Source organism: Sapajus apella, unplaced genomic scaffold (assembly GCF_009761245.1).
Source record: "Sapajus apella isolate SASKATOON/1434 unplaced genomic scaffold, GSC_monkey_1.0 scaffold33, whole genome shotgun sequence".
In the NCBI taxonomy this organism is placed as follows: Eukaryota; Metazoa; Chordata; class Mammalia; order Primates; family Cebidae; genus Sapajus; species Sapajus apella.
In genome coordinates, this window is record NW_022436973.1 from 7018763 (window position 1) to 7032459 (window position 13697).

Sequence of the window (13697 nt, forward strand, 5' to 3'; positions counted from 1 at the left end):
ACAGACCATACACAACCAAACAGCATACATACCACACACACCACAGATACCATGCACCACACACAGCACACACACCAAATACACACACCACGCACATCACACACCCTACACACACACCACACATCACACACATCACATACATACCACACACAACATATACATGTCACACACAGACACTATACATACATACCACATATACCCCACACACAACATGCCACACATGCCACACACACCATATACCACACACACACATCACACATACACAACACACATACAGATGCCACACACAGACCATACACACCACACACACACCAAACAGCACACATACCACACACACCACACACACAACAGATGCCATATACCACATACACATCACAAACATGCCACACACACCACATACACTTGTCACACACAGACATCATACATACATACCACATATACCCCCACACACCACACAACATACCACACATGCCACACACACATCACATATACATTCCACACACACCACACAACCTATCCCACGCCACCACACACACCAAGCTTATATACCACACACACACCACACACCATACACACCATACATACCATAGTCCCACACACATCATATACACACACTACACATGTACCACACACCATACACACCACACATACATACCACACACACCATACATACCTATACACCCACATCCACACCATATTCACATACCACATACACACCACACACACCTCACACGCACATACCACACACTACACACACACCATACATACCATAGTCCCACACACATCACACACACCACACATACCATAGTCCCACACACATCACACACACCACCCACCAAACATACATCATGCACACCACACACACACCATACATACATATCATATACCCCCCACAAACCATATACATACCACACACACAGCACACACCATGCAGCACACACTTACCACATACACAAGAAACACACACCACAAACACCATACACACCACATACACACCACAAATAGATACCTCACACGCACACCACATATACCACACGCCATACACACCACACATCATACACACCACACAAACCACACACATCACACACCATACACACCACACCATACACACACCACACTACACATACATACCACACACTCCATACATACCACATACACACACATCACATACACACCATACATACCACATACACACACACCACACACATACTACACACACACACAAACAGCATACACATACACACACCCTCCACACTCACACATACAACATACACACACATATACTACACACACATACCCCCCACACACAGGCACCCATAAACACAGGGAGTGGGAAGGACCCCAAGGGCACCCCTCCCTCCCTGTCCCCGCCTGCACTCTCTCAGAGGCCCCTGTGAACCAGCTCTATGAGGGTCAGAGACATAGCTGGGCAGAGGTGGGCCTGGCCCTGGGTCTAGTGGAGAACCCCAGGCAGCCCAGAGCCAAGTCGCCTCTGCACTCACCTCTGCTCCCAGCGTGCCAACCCTGGAAGGCCCTGTGCACTCCCACACCCACCCCCAGTCCTCCAGGAATCCCTCACACCCAGAGGTGGCAGGTCCCTGAGGAAGTGCCAGAGGCTGACACTCCTTCGCCTACTGCCACACCTCACTTTGAGGATGGGAGCTGGAGGTCAGGTGGGGAGCCTCAGATCAATTTCCAGCAGTACCAGGTGGGGCTCAGAGAAGGGTGAGGCAACCCCAACATCACCCCCTGACTCTTGCTGCTCTGATGGGGAAACTGAGACTCAGGGCACAGGGAGGTGTGCAGTTGCCCAGCTGGCCTCTTGCCCAGGTCTACCTTCTCATCTGGGTGAATCACACACACCTGGGTTCAAATCCTAGCTCTACTACACACCAGCTGTGCAGCCTCAGTTTCCCCAGAAGTAAAACAGGAATGACCATGGCACCTTGCTCCATCAGCTGCAGGGTGCACCCATGGAAAACAAAGGCGGCAGAAGGCCCTGGCACTATCTCCAACCCACAGCCCTGTCCCCCCAGCAGCAGGCCAAGTCCAGCCAGGAGCTCCTCCCCAATTACAGGTGACCCCCCAGAGCTGTCACTGAAAAGCTGCCTGGTCAGCCCAGAATCCCACAGCCCAGCCCTCACAGTACGCACTGTTCAGAAAAGGCAGGCAAGCATGCCAGGGTCATACAGCAAGGCCCCGACATGCTAAGACTCCAACTTGGGCCCTGTTCAGCTGAGCCTCCAGCCCAGAGCCTCTCACTCCTTAAATGGATCTGGCAGAGCTGAGGAGGTGCCCGGGCTTGGTGGCAGCCACGGGAGAGAGAGAGGCAGGCAGGCAGGCAGCTGGAGGTAGTGGGAAGAACCTTTCCCCCTGTCTTTAGCAAACCCAGATCTCTGTTTCCAAGCTGCACTCCAGAGTCCTCGGGTGCTGCGTCACTGCACGCAGTCAGCCTGCAGTGGGCGGAAGGAAAGGCTTCCTCCCGGTGACAGAGGGAGGAAGACAGAGGGTGGTGGGGAAGCCAGGCAGCTGGTCAGGGGTGAGGACAGTGAGGGTTCCCTGGCACCTCTCAGAGGGAAGCCCAGCTTGTTTCATCCCTGGAATCACAGAGGGCTAAGCTGGGAAAGACTCAGAAACCAAACTCCCACTTCTATTCCCACCAAGTAGATGGAGGCCAGAGAGGTGCAGGCAATCTGTCAGGGACACACAACAGCAAACTTGTTTATTCCTCTTACTACAAACCCCCAAATACCCAGCACCCATCTCCTGGCAGCTGCAACAAAAAGCCTCCTGGCCCCACCTCTGCCCCTGCAGGCTTATCTGTCACTGCAGGAAGAAAAACACCTGAACCTGGCCAGGTGCAGTGGCTCACGCCTGTAATTCCAGTACTTTGGGAGGCCGAGGTGGGTGGATCACCTGAGGTCGGGAGTTAGAGACCAGGAGTCTGACAAACATGGAGAAACCCCCATCTCTACTAAAAATACAAAATTAGCTGGGCATGGTGGCGCATGCCTGTAATCCCCACTACTTGGGAGGCTGAGGCAGGAGAATCGCTTGAACCCAGGAGGCAGAGGTAGTGGTGAGCCAAGATCGCACCATTGCCCTCCAGTCTGGGCGACAAGAGTGAAACTCCATCTCAAAAAAAAAAAAAAAAAAAAAGACAGAGAAACACCTGAACCCAGAGACCAAGTGCTCACTCCTAGCCCAGCACCTGGGGTGCAGAATCTCACTGCCCCCACCAGCACAACACCTCTTCAGGGCATGGTTCTGATCCCCGACCCAAGTCCCAGCACAGTGCTAGGTACACAGCAGGCACTCCGTAAGTGCCTCGATAAGTCTTTTGCTCCATTTAAACACCAGGATGCCTGCCCCATTTCTACATCATCAAAGACAGAACCTGCCCACATCTTGTGCTTTCTAAAGATGACCCCCTGATGCACCAAATGTTCCGTTAGCCACTTTTGAAGCAAATTCCCAGAGGTGGGTGACCTGCGCAGGCCTTCCCTCTCCGAAGAAGAGGAGTGCAAATGTGATGTTTGCTCTGCTGCTTTCTCAGGGGCCTCTGCACTCTTGTGACTGCGCCTGGGGGCAGGGGGGTGGCTGCACTGTGTGTGTGTGTGTGTGTGTGTGTGTGTGTGTGTGTGTGTTGAGGGGGGTCTACCCCTTCCATGAACCATCCCAGTTTGTGTGTGTCAGTGTGTGTGTGTGTGTGTGTGTGTGTGAGGGGTCCATGACCCTTCCATGAACCATCCCTGTGTGTGTGTGTGTGTGTGTGTGTGTGTGTGTGTTGAGGGGTCTACCCCTTCCATGAACCATCCCTGTGTGTGCGTGTGTGTAAGTGTGTTTTGAGGGGTCTAACCCTTCCATGAACGGTCCCAGGAACCAAACATCTTGTCCTTTCTTATCAATGGGCTGCCAGTCATGGTCACTCCTTATCACACATATTGCTCCCTGTTCCCCATGAGAAGCCTGAGAGATGAGCTGGCTTAAACAGAATTGTGTGCTGGGGAAGCGCAGAGGGGCCGGGAGAGGGGCCACGATACCCGTGAACCTCACAGTTCAGATGGGGCCTCTGGCGGGGCTGCAGAGGGGTGGCTGCCAATAGCAGAGTGGCCACTGAGTTCAAGGGTTGTCCCGAGGCTGCTCTCTGGACCAGGCCCAGCTCCTTCCCCAGTGTGTCTGTCCAGGTTCCCCAAAGCCAGAAACTGGGTCTGCCCCACTTAATTCCCTCCCCACTCAATGTTTGCTATGGAACAAACAGGAACTTCAGAATCTCCAGAACACAGGGCTAAGACCAGCCTCTAACTGACATGCATCCAAACCCTGGCACCTCCACTTCACCAGCTGTGCAGCCTTGGGCTCTCTGTGCCCAGTTTCCTCTTCCATAAAATGGGAGCAATAATAATAATTGGATGTGATGGGGGCTGAAAGAGAGTCCGGACATCAAGTACTGCATCGGGGCTGACTAACAGAGGGCTGAGCAGTGCGCACGGCCTGGGAGACGGTCTAAAATGCTTTGTTAAAGGAAGGAATGAATGAAAAGAAATGCTAGCCAATGATACAGTTATTATTATTACCATCATCGTCAACATCAGCAGGGATCCCCAAGCCTGGTTTTGCAACCAGCCCTGGTGAGGGGTGTAGCAAAATTCTCCAAACAAAATGTGCTTCCATTCATTTTGGGTTTTTGAAAAGGCCACGTCAGACAGCTGAGTGGGGAGGAGGCGGCGTTGCGAAACCCAGCACAGAAGGATCCAGGGCCCCACTCCTTGTCTCAGAAAATGATGAGTGATCTGCAAGTGAGAGGCCCCTATATGCTGCCCTCCTCCCAAGGACCCTCCGAGTGACCTTGGGCAGCCACCCAACCACTCTGAGCCTCAGTATCCCCATCTGTCAAATGGAGACAATATGCCTTTTCATTCCTAACCCTGGCTGTGGCCAGAAGATGGGGGGATTAAATGAATTCTGCAAACTGTAGAGTGCTACATACCCCTAATGACTTCAGTCCTGGCCTGGAGGAGTTGCTAGGAGACACTATGAAGGGGATGTAGGAACAGAACAGACAACCCTCCCCGCCAAAGGTCACAATGAAAGAAAGTCTAGTCATGTGAGTCTCAAAGCATCCCCCCATATTCTGATGAATTAGGAAGTGGGCTTGTCTTTGGTGCAACGCACAGGACTCCTCAGTGACATCTTTTCCCAGATGCCCAGTGAGTTTGCTCTCCAGTCCCCTCACTCCCTTAACCAATAGGGTCATCTGTTGGAAGAAACTGTCAAGCCTCATCAGCCCCCGGTGACGCCAGCCCGGGAGCTTACACACGAAAGCTGCCCTTCAAAGCCACTAGAGCAAACCCAGTGGCTTGCTCTGGATCCAAACCGTGGCACCGCCACCTCATCAGCTGTGCAGCCTTGCAGACCTTACTAATAAGCAAAAAATGCTTGATTTCTTTGTCCATAAAATGGGAGGAGAGCCCACCAGATGCCCCAAGATGCAGGGCTCTCAGGAGCACAGACTTCGGACAGCAGAAGGCAGAAGGTCCCTCAGAGATCACCAGGTCTAAGTCTTCACTTGATAAAGGGAGCCCAGAGAGGGGATGCGCCTCATCCAAAGAAACACGGCAATTAGCAACAGGGCTCCTAGAAGAGTGGATGCCCACCATGACTGCACCCTACTTCCTCCATGACCAGCCTCCCTGAGGCCCACTTAGGAGTGGCCGTCTCCTCTTAGAAGGACACATAACCCTCAGCATCCCCAAGCTCACCCAGCATGTGGCTGCCTTCCTGACTTTATCCTTGCAGTTTTCTTTTTTCCTTTTTTTTTTGTACAGACAGGGTCTCACTATGTTGCCTAGACTGGTGTCAAACTCCTGGGCTCAAGCAGTCCTTCCCCTTGGCATCCCAAAGTGCCAGGATTACAAGCATGGGCCACTGTGCCTTGTCCATGCAGCTCTTGCAGCCAGCAGTGTACTTCCCTGTATCCTCCATCTACCCAAATCCCTAAATCCCCAAAAACCCAGCTCAAGTACATGTCCTTTAGGAAGCACTTCCAGCCCTTGATAGCACCAGTATCCATCACTAGGAAGTGCCTAGCAGGATGGCTACAGTTTACAGAGTGGGGTCCTCGCAGGTTTGACTCTGTGTCCCCGAGCCTGGCACAGGGCTGGGTACTGAGTGGGCCTCAGGAAGCACTAGTAGCCCAAAGAACGAACAGGGGACTAGGAAATGGAAAAATGAACAGGCCAGTGACCTGGCGAGTGAAGGAAGGGCTGAAAAGGGAAAGAGGTGATGATGCTAGCAAATGAATGGCCACAGGGGGAAGTGCCTGGCTGGGGGCACACCCCCAAAGAAGCATGGCCCCTCGCCCTCCTATAGAGCCTTTGGGGTCCCACAGACCCACTGGGATTTTGAGGCTACAGGCCTGTAACTCCCACAGATCCTGGCTAAACGCCTCTGGGTATGCAGACCCAGCTGGAGACCGGGAACGCACATGGACAGTCATGTTGGTGATGGCCTGGCCAAGTCTCCCCTCATTCCGCAGCATTCAGCCCTCTACTCAGAATGGACCAGATCGTCAAAAGTCAAAAGAAATGGACAAGTGCCCACATTGAGCCAAGCTGTCTTCTCGGCACCAGCAGAATGGCGTGAAGAGGCAGGCGTGACCCTGCCCCTCTCCACACCAGCCACACCCAGAGACATCCAAGAAGGATGGGGATGGGGTAATGAAGCAGAGGCCCACGGGGCTGGGCAGGTGGTGACAGTGACATAGCCTGGCCTGGGCATCGAGGAAGGCTTTCTTCTGGAAGCAATGCTTAAGCTTGGGTGATGAGCAGTAGTTGAGCAGGCACATGGGGGAAGGGGGCTGGAGATGTTCAGGCAGAGGAGCCAGCATGTGTAAAGACCCTGAAGTTGGAGGGAACGTGGCCTGTTTCAGGAACTGAAGGCAGGCCAGGGGGACCTGAGCCAAAGTGGGAGGGGGCGGGGAGCCATGGCATTTACTGGGTACCTACTGTGTGCTTTCTAAAAAAAAAGCAAAAAACAAAAAACAAAAAAAAACAAAACCCTGCATTCAAAATTTTATTAATTCACATTTCTGAATGTTCAAATGAAAGTGTTCAAATGCACTGATGTCAGAGAAGAATACGATTTTCTAATGCCTTTTTTTTTTTTTTGAGAAGAAGTTTCACTCTTGTTGCCCAGGCTAGAGTGCAGTGGCACAATCTCAGCTCATTACAACCTCCGCCTCCTGGGTTCAAGCGATTCTCCTGCCTCAGCCTCCCAAGTAGCTGGGACTATTGGCTCCCACCACCATGCCTGGCTGATTTTTGTATTTTTAGTAGAGACAGGGTTTCATCATGTTGGCCAGGCTGGTCTCGAACTCCTGACCTCAGGTGATCCACCTGCCTCAGCCTCCCAATGTGCTGGGATTACAGGGGCGAGCCGCCCTGGCTTCTAAAGCTTTTTTGAATAAATGAATACCCATCACAGAAGTATAGGAGGGTAGGGATCACCTGCTTCTGTCACATAGAGTGCCCAGATTCCTCAGAGCCTTCCCATCATGTGAAACTGCTGGCATTTACAAAGCTTGTGGCTCACAAACCACACAAGAACCTAATGAGATGTCAGTGGGTGCCCCTGATACATCCGATACGTCAGCATCTCCTGAAGCTCCAAAGCACATATTCTCTCCGACTTCCCAAGTGCTGCACAGCCTTCCTTCAAAAACACCAACTCAGCTGCCAGGCAGCTTCACGCCCCGGGCATAGCCCTCAGACCTGCGGCTCCATCTCAAGGCTGGCACCAGCCGGATGCTTCCGGGGGTTCCACACAACCCAGCCATCAGGTCCCATCCAGATCAGCTGCTCTTCAGCATGGACACTGTCTCCAATGCCTGACACAGGCTGCCCCCTGCCCACACAAAACAGGCTTCTTGAGGTAGGGATCTTGTCAGCCATCACACTCCCCTGAGCCCAGCACAGGCTTCACCAGGCCTCTGGCAGGTGAGTATAGGGTCACCATGGACACCACACACAAGCACATTCCCAGAAGTTGAGCTGTGCTGTCCCAGCTCCTGGAGGGCCCAGGATACCTGGCCCACCCCTTCCACAGCGGGGTCACAGGCACTCTCGCCAGCCCCACGTGCACAGCCAGCGTCTCCAGACCTGCTGGGAACACAGAGTCTGCTGCTGACTGACCCCAACAGCTGGCTCTGGGGCCTGTTGGTGGCTCCAACACTCCAGCCACCCATCAGTCAGGCCAAGGCACAGCTCTGCAGCCCCACCCTGGGACCAGGCAGCCCAGTGCCCTCTGGCAGAGAAGGCAAGGGAGAGGTGGCCACTAAGGAGGGACAGAAACAGGGCTCCTCCAACAGGCGTTCTCAGAGATGGTCCTGTACAACCGATTCCCACCACCTCCAGCTGGCGGAAAACAGCCCCCTCCAGCAAGGAGAGGAGGTGCAGTGGAGGTAGAGGCCGGGCAGGCCAGTCTCGGGTGAGGGGGGGGCTGGAAGTGCAGCCCCCTCCCGCTCTGTCATTTCCACTTCCAGGCAGGTGGGGGTGCCGGGAACCCTCTCCTCATCAGCGCTGCCCTCCACCAAGCTTAGGGGTTCCCATCCTCAGGGCACCTCCTCTACCCACCGCCCCCCACACAACTGGCCTTTGCAATCCCAACCCCTCCCCCATTTCATTTTTTCCCACATCAACAGTCTCTGACAGCCCCTCTCTACACACAGGCAGCGGAGGAAGAAGGGGAGAAGGAACGGAGGGATGGAGGGTTGGAGGGATGGAGGGGGATCCGAGCAGCAGGTTCGGCCAAAAGAGACCAGGGGCCATCACCCTTCCAGATAGCACCTGTCCCCTCCCAGCAGGCCCGGCACATCTGGACCCAGCTGGTCCCCGCGGCCACCTGGTTCATTCGCCACCGGTTCCAAACACGAACCCCTGTCTCCGCGGGGCGCCGCACGTGGGGGCCTCTGGTAGCCATGTGAGTGCCCCCCCCAGCCCAGGTGCCCGGGTCAGCCCAGCCCCTCCCAGGCACGCAAGCAGGGAGGGGGCGCTATGCAGCGGGAGGGGGGTGCTGCCCCCGCCCCCTCCCCAGATGTCAGGTCCGGGAAAGAGCTCGGGAAGGGGGAGCCGGCGGCTCCCGGGGCTACCGAGGCGGGATCCGAGGCAGCTGGGTTGAATGGAGGAATGCCCCGGCAGGCATAGCCCTGCTCTCCCAAGCGCCAAGGTTGGCCGGGCACGGGAGGGGTCCGCCTGACCCCCAGGCCGCCTTGCAGATTGGGGGGGCGGGCCTGAGGAGGGGGCTTCCCAGCTTTGGCAGTCGCTTGATGTAGGGTGCCAGGGAGTCCGCGGGAAAAAGAGCCAGAATGGGGCTCCGGCCCTGGACAGGGGTTCCGGGCCCGGTTGCCGCCGCCCCCGATTTGAGGGTCCGAGGAGACGTGGATGGGGCGATCCCACCCAGAGAAGGCGCTTCCCAGCCTCGCAGCCGGCCCCTCGGACCGGGGCTTGGAGGACAGAACTGGCAGGGGAGGGGGCTTTTCTGCGCCAGCACCGCCCCCCGGTTCTGGGAGGTCTGTCAGGGAGGAGACCGGATTGGGGGTCTAGCCGAGGGACGGAGCGCGCCGGCCCGGGAAGCGGGTAGGAGCTGCCGCGCGCCACCCCCGCGCCCTCACCTGCGCCCGGCGCCTCGGCCGCCTACGGCCCGCTCGGCCGCTCCGCTGCGCCGCCGCCGCCGCCGCTCGGGTCCGCTTGCAGGTCCGCACGCCTAGGCCCCGGCCCCGGCCCCGGTCAGCGGGCGCCCCATGTCTCTCCTCCGGCCGGTGCGGCGCCCCAGATGCGGCTGCGGGAGGAGGAGCCGCGCGGCCCCGGCTCCCCGAGAGCGGCGGGGAGGGGGCGGAGGGCGGGGAGAGGCGCGCGGGGGAGGGGGCCGTGCGGCTGCGCCCAAAACCAGGCGCGGATCGGGCCACGGGTGCAGGTCTGGGGAGGGCCTTGAGGGGGCCCGCGCCTTTCCTGGCTCCCTGCCCCCACCAGCGCCCCCCCGCAACCCTGAGGGAGGGGGAGGGTCTCCGCAGCAGGCGACGCTCTGTCGCTAGCCGGAAGAGCGCTTGGAAATCCGGGGCCGACGGTCCAGAGAAGGCAGGCTACTGGAACAAGGTCACACAGCGTGGGCCACAGTGGCACAGGAGCCTGGAACCCCAGGCTATGGGGCTGGCCGGCAGGAACCGGTGTAGACCATCGCCGCCCCGTGGAGGAGGGAAACTGAGGCCCAGAGAGAACAAGACTGGCCCCGGTCACACTGAGCGAGTCAGGAACCACCCCACCCCCGAGAACTTGGGGCTCCTGCCTCTGGGAATGGGTGCCCCCTCCTAGTGACCTGCTTCGGCAGCACCCTCTCCCAGGGGCCTTCTCGCCCCTGGCTGAACTGGGGTTAAAAGCAGTCTCTGGAATGGGATGGACCTGAACTGCCCTACCTCTCCTGGTGCTGTGGTTACAGACAAGAGACTGCTCGTCTCTTGGCCACATTCCTCCACCTGTAAGATGGGGACACCACAACTCTCTATCCCCAACTTGGGTGAGAAACCAAAGAGATAATGGGTATGAGCTCTTTGCCGGTGCCTGGCATTCAGTAGGTGTCAAATGAATGTGCCTGCCTTTCCTGGTTCCCACACACAGCCATCTCCAGAGAATACCTGCTAAATGCAGAAGGGTCAGAATGGCGTGAAAAGGTGGCCTGCAAGGCTTCTCACAGCCCGGTTCCAGTCTCCTCCACCACCTTCCCACCCTGCTCACATCCCCAACCCAGTGATGACTGCTGTTCCAATGCCCACCCTCTGCCTTTCCCTGTGCCTGCCATGCCCTCCTACCTCTCTACCTGACAAACTCCTACTCATCCATCAAGGCCCAGAGCTATCTGTTTCATACCCCAGTTTCTCACACTCCCTACTAGTCTACCCATGTTTCCTTTCTCCGGAACATATTCCCCTCCCCCAAGTGTCTGGTCTGAGTGATTGCCTCTCCCCCAAGTGTCTGGTCTGGGTTTGTCTCTATCTTTTTTGGTTCTAACAACTGGAGTGAGAGACAATCACTCAAAGGAGATGACACCTTGAGGCTCGGCGCTGCCCAAGAGGGCTTCCTGGAAGAGGTGGGGCTTCCATAAAGCCAGGATAGAGAGGTTAAGTTGAAAACTTGTATGCAGCAGGCAAAGAGGTGACATGTTTGGGCAGGATGTCAGCAGGGAGGAGAGTGGGCTCTCTGGAGCTGTGGGAAGATGTTGGCGAATGAGCTGTGAGCCAGCAAAAGCCAGGGGCTGGGCAGCCACCTGGCAGTATATATATGATCAGGTTGACGATGAGCAGGCTTTGCCCTGGAGAACACCTCACATGGGGGCCCAGGAGGCTTGCACAAGGATACTCATAGCAGCATCATTTGTAAGAGTGAAAAGCTGGACACAGCCTAAATGTCCGTCATCTGGAAACTGGACAAATAGCAACGCATTCAGACAATGGAAAACTGTCTCTGCTCCACAATCCTCAAAATAGGTGAATGCAGGCTTATGTATCATGAGGATGAATCTCAAAAACACTGTTGATGCAGTTTGTGAAAACCCAGGGTTGTACACTTATGATTTGTGTGTTCTTTAGATGAATGTTATACTTCAATACAATCTTTAAAATAAAAATATATATTGTTGGATGGAAAAAGCAAGTTGCAGATGGAAAACATAATTTTATGCCAGATATATTCAGTTTGAAAACACACAACACAATACCATATATTGTTTAGCGACACATACATATGAAATATAAGTGTTAAAAACATGCATGGGAGTGATAGACAGCAAATTCAAGAAAGTAGTGACCGTGAGGGAGAGAGGGAAGGGAATGTTGTAATAAGGGCTTTAAATATACTTGTGATGGTTTATTTCTTAAGCCAGGTGGTGGCACGTGGGTGTTTGTCATGCTTTTCTCTAGACTTTTTTGTGGACATAAAGTATTCCTATTGTAATACTTTTTTGTTTTTTAGAAAGTGAGGTGGTGCCTGGGAAGACAATGGGGAGCCATTGCTGGTTCTTGAGCAGGAGTGTGACATGGCAGTGGACTGGAAGAGGGAAGACTAGAGAAAGGAAGGCAAGGGAGGCTAGTGTGATGGCACAGAGGAGAGATGCAAGGGCCTGAGTGGAAACAGGGACAGGGTTATGGGGAGGAGGATAGGAAGGGCAAGATTTAGAAGCATATACATTGGGCATGCTTATGCAAGAGTCACAAACCTAAGTGCCCACAGGGCCCAGATAGGTTGTTTAAACAAGTCATGAGCCTGGAGTTGTGGGGACTGGGACCCATGGTCCCACAGCGGCAGCCCCTACTAAGCACCAGCTGATTTTGCCATCTAGGGAAGGAGACAGTGGAGCCATATCTTATTTTTTCAAGAGAAACTAGCAGTAAAGACTTTCTGAAATATAAAACTTCAGAAAATTCCTTAAAATTGTGGCAACTAAAGTGAAAAAAATTTTCAACTCTGTACAAACCAAGCCATATAGGTTTGCAGTCTCTCCAGTGAGGAAGAGTCTGCAGAAGATGAAATGAACAATGGCACCAAGTTTTCCTGCCTGTGAGGCTGAGGAGGCTCACGACCTGAGCAGCAGTCAGGGAGGGCTTCCTGGAAGAACTGACAGGGCAGCGAAGGGGGAAGGCGTTTCTGATGGAAAGAACAGCATATGCAAAGGCAGAGTTGAGTTGAGTGAGCCTAAAAGAAAAAAGAGCAAAAAACAGGAACAGGCGTTTCACAGAAGGGGAAACATATGGCCAGTAAACAGACGAGGAGGTGCCTGACCTCGTTAGTCATGGGGGAAATGTAAGTCAAGACCATGATGAGATGCCACTGTACGCCCAGTCGACTGGCAACAATGAGAACATGGGACAATACCAAGAGCTGGGGAAGCTGTAGCTCAGTGGCAGCTCCGAAGCCGCTGCCGGGAGAGTGATCTGGGCCACCTGCTGTGACCCAGCACTTCCACCCTGATGTACACGTCCAGGAGAAACCCATGCACAGGTACACCTGGCCAGTGCTTCTCACACATGAATGTGCCAGTAAATCCCCCAGGGGACTTGTTAAAATGCAGATTCTGGGCCAGGCATGGTGGCTCACACCTGTAATCCCAGCACTTTGGGAGGCCGAGGCGGGCGGATCACGAGGTCAAGAGATCGAGACCATCCTGGCCAACATGGTGAAACCCCGTCTCTACTAAAAATACAAAAATTAGCCAGGCATGGTGGCACTCGCCTGTAGTCCCAGCTACTCGGGAGGCTGAGGCAGGAGAATTGCTTGAACCTGGGAGACGGAGGTTGCAGTAAGCTGAGATCACGCCACTGCACTCCAGCCTGGTGCCTGGTGATGGAGCAAGACTCTGTCAAAAAAAAAAAAAAAAAAAAAAAAATGCAGATTCTGTTTTGGCGGGGCTAGGGCAGGGCCCCAGATTCTGCATTTCTAACAAGTTTCCAGGTGATATAAATAACGGTGTAGTCACATACAACCTTCAAAACAAACAAATCATGATTACATACAACAACATGGACACATTCTCATCAACAGCATTGAGTTAAAAAGAAAAGACAGGACTTTAACATAAAATTAATAAACAAGTAAAAACAAACTACATGTTAATTAGGTATGCATACCTGTAATAACACTAAAAACAAGGAA

At 54.2% G+C, this 13697-nt stretch overlaps 1 protein-coding gene across 7 annotated transcripts in view; it reads right to left on the minus strand.

The window, feature by feature from the left end:
• DLGAP4 (DLG associated protein 4) overlaps positions 1 to 9763 on the minus strand; it is a 225538-nt gene extending 215775 nt beyond the window's left edge. For 2 of the 7 annotated variants that reach the window (XM_032295039.1, XM_032295035.1), the window contains exon 1: positions 9671 to 9759. The gene's annotated coding sequence lies outside the window, so the exon portion shown is untranslated. Of the gene's footprint in view, positions 1 to 9670 lie in introns of all 7 variants that reach the window. The other 5 variants (XM_032295036.1, XM_032295034.1, XM_032295038.1 and 2 more) reach the window with 4 other exon arrangements.
• Positions 9764 to 13697: the final 3934 nt, after the last annotated feature.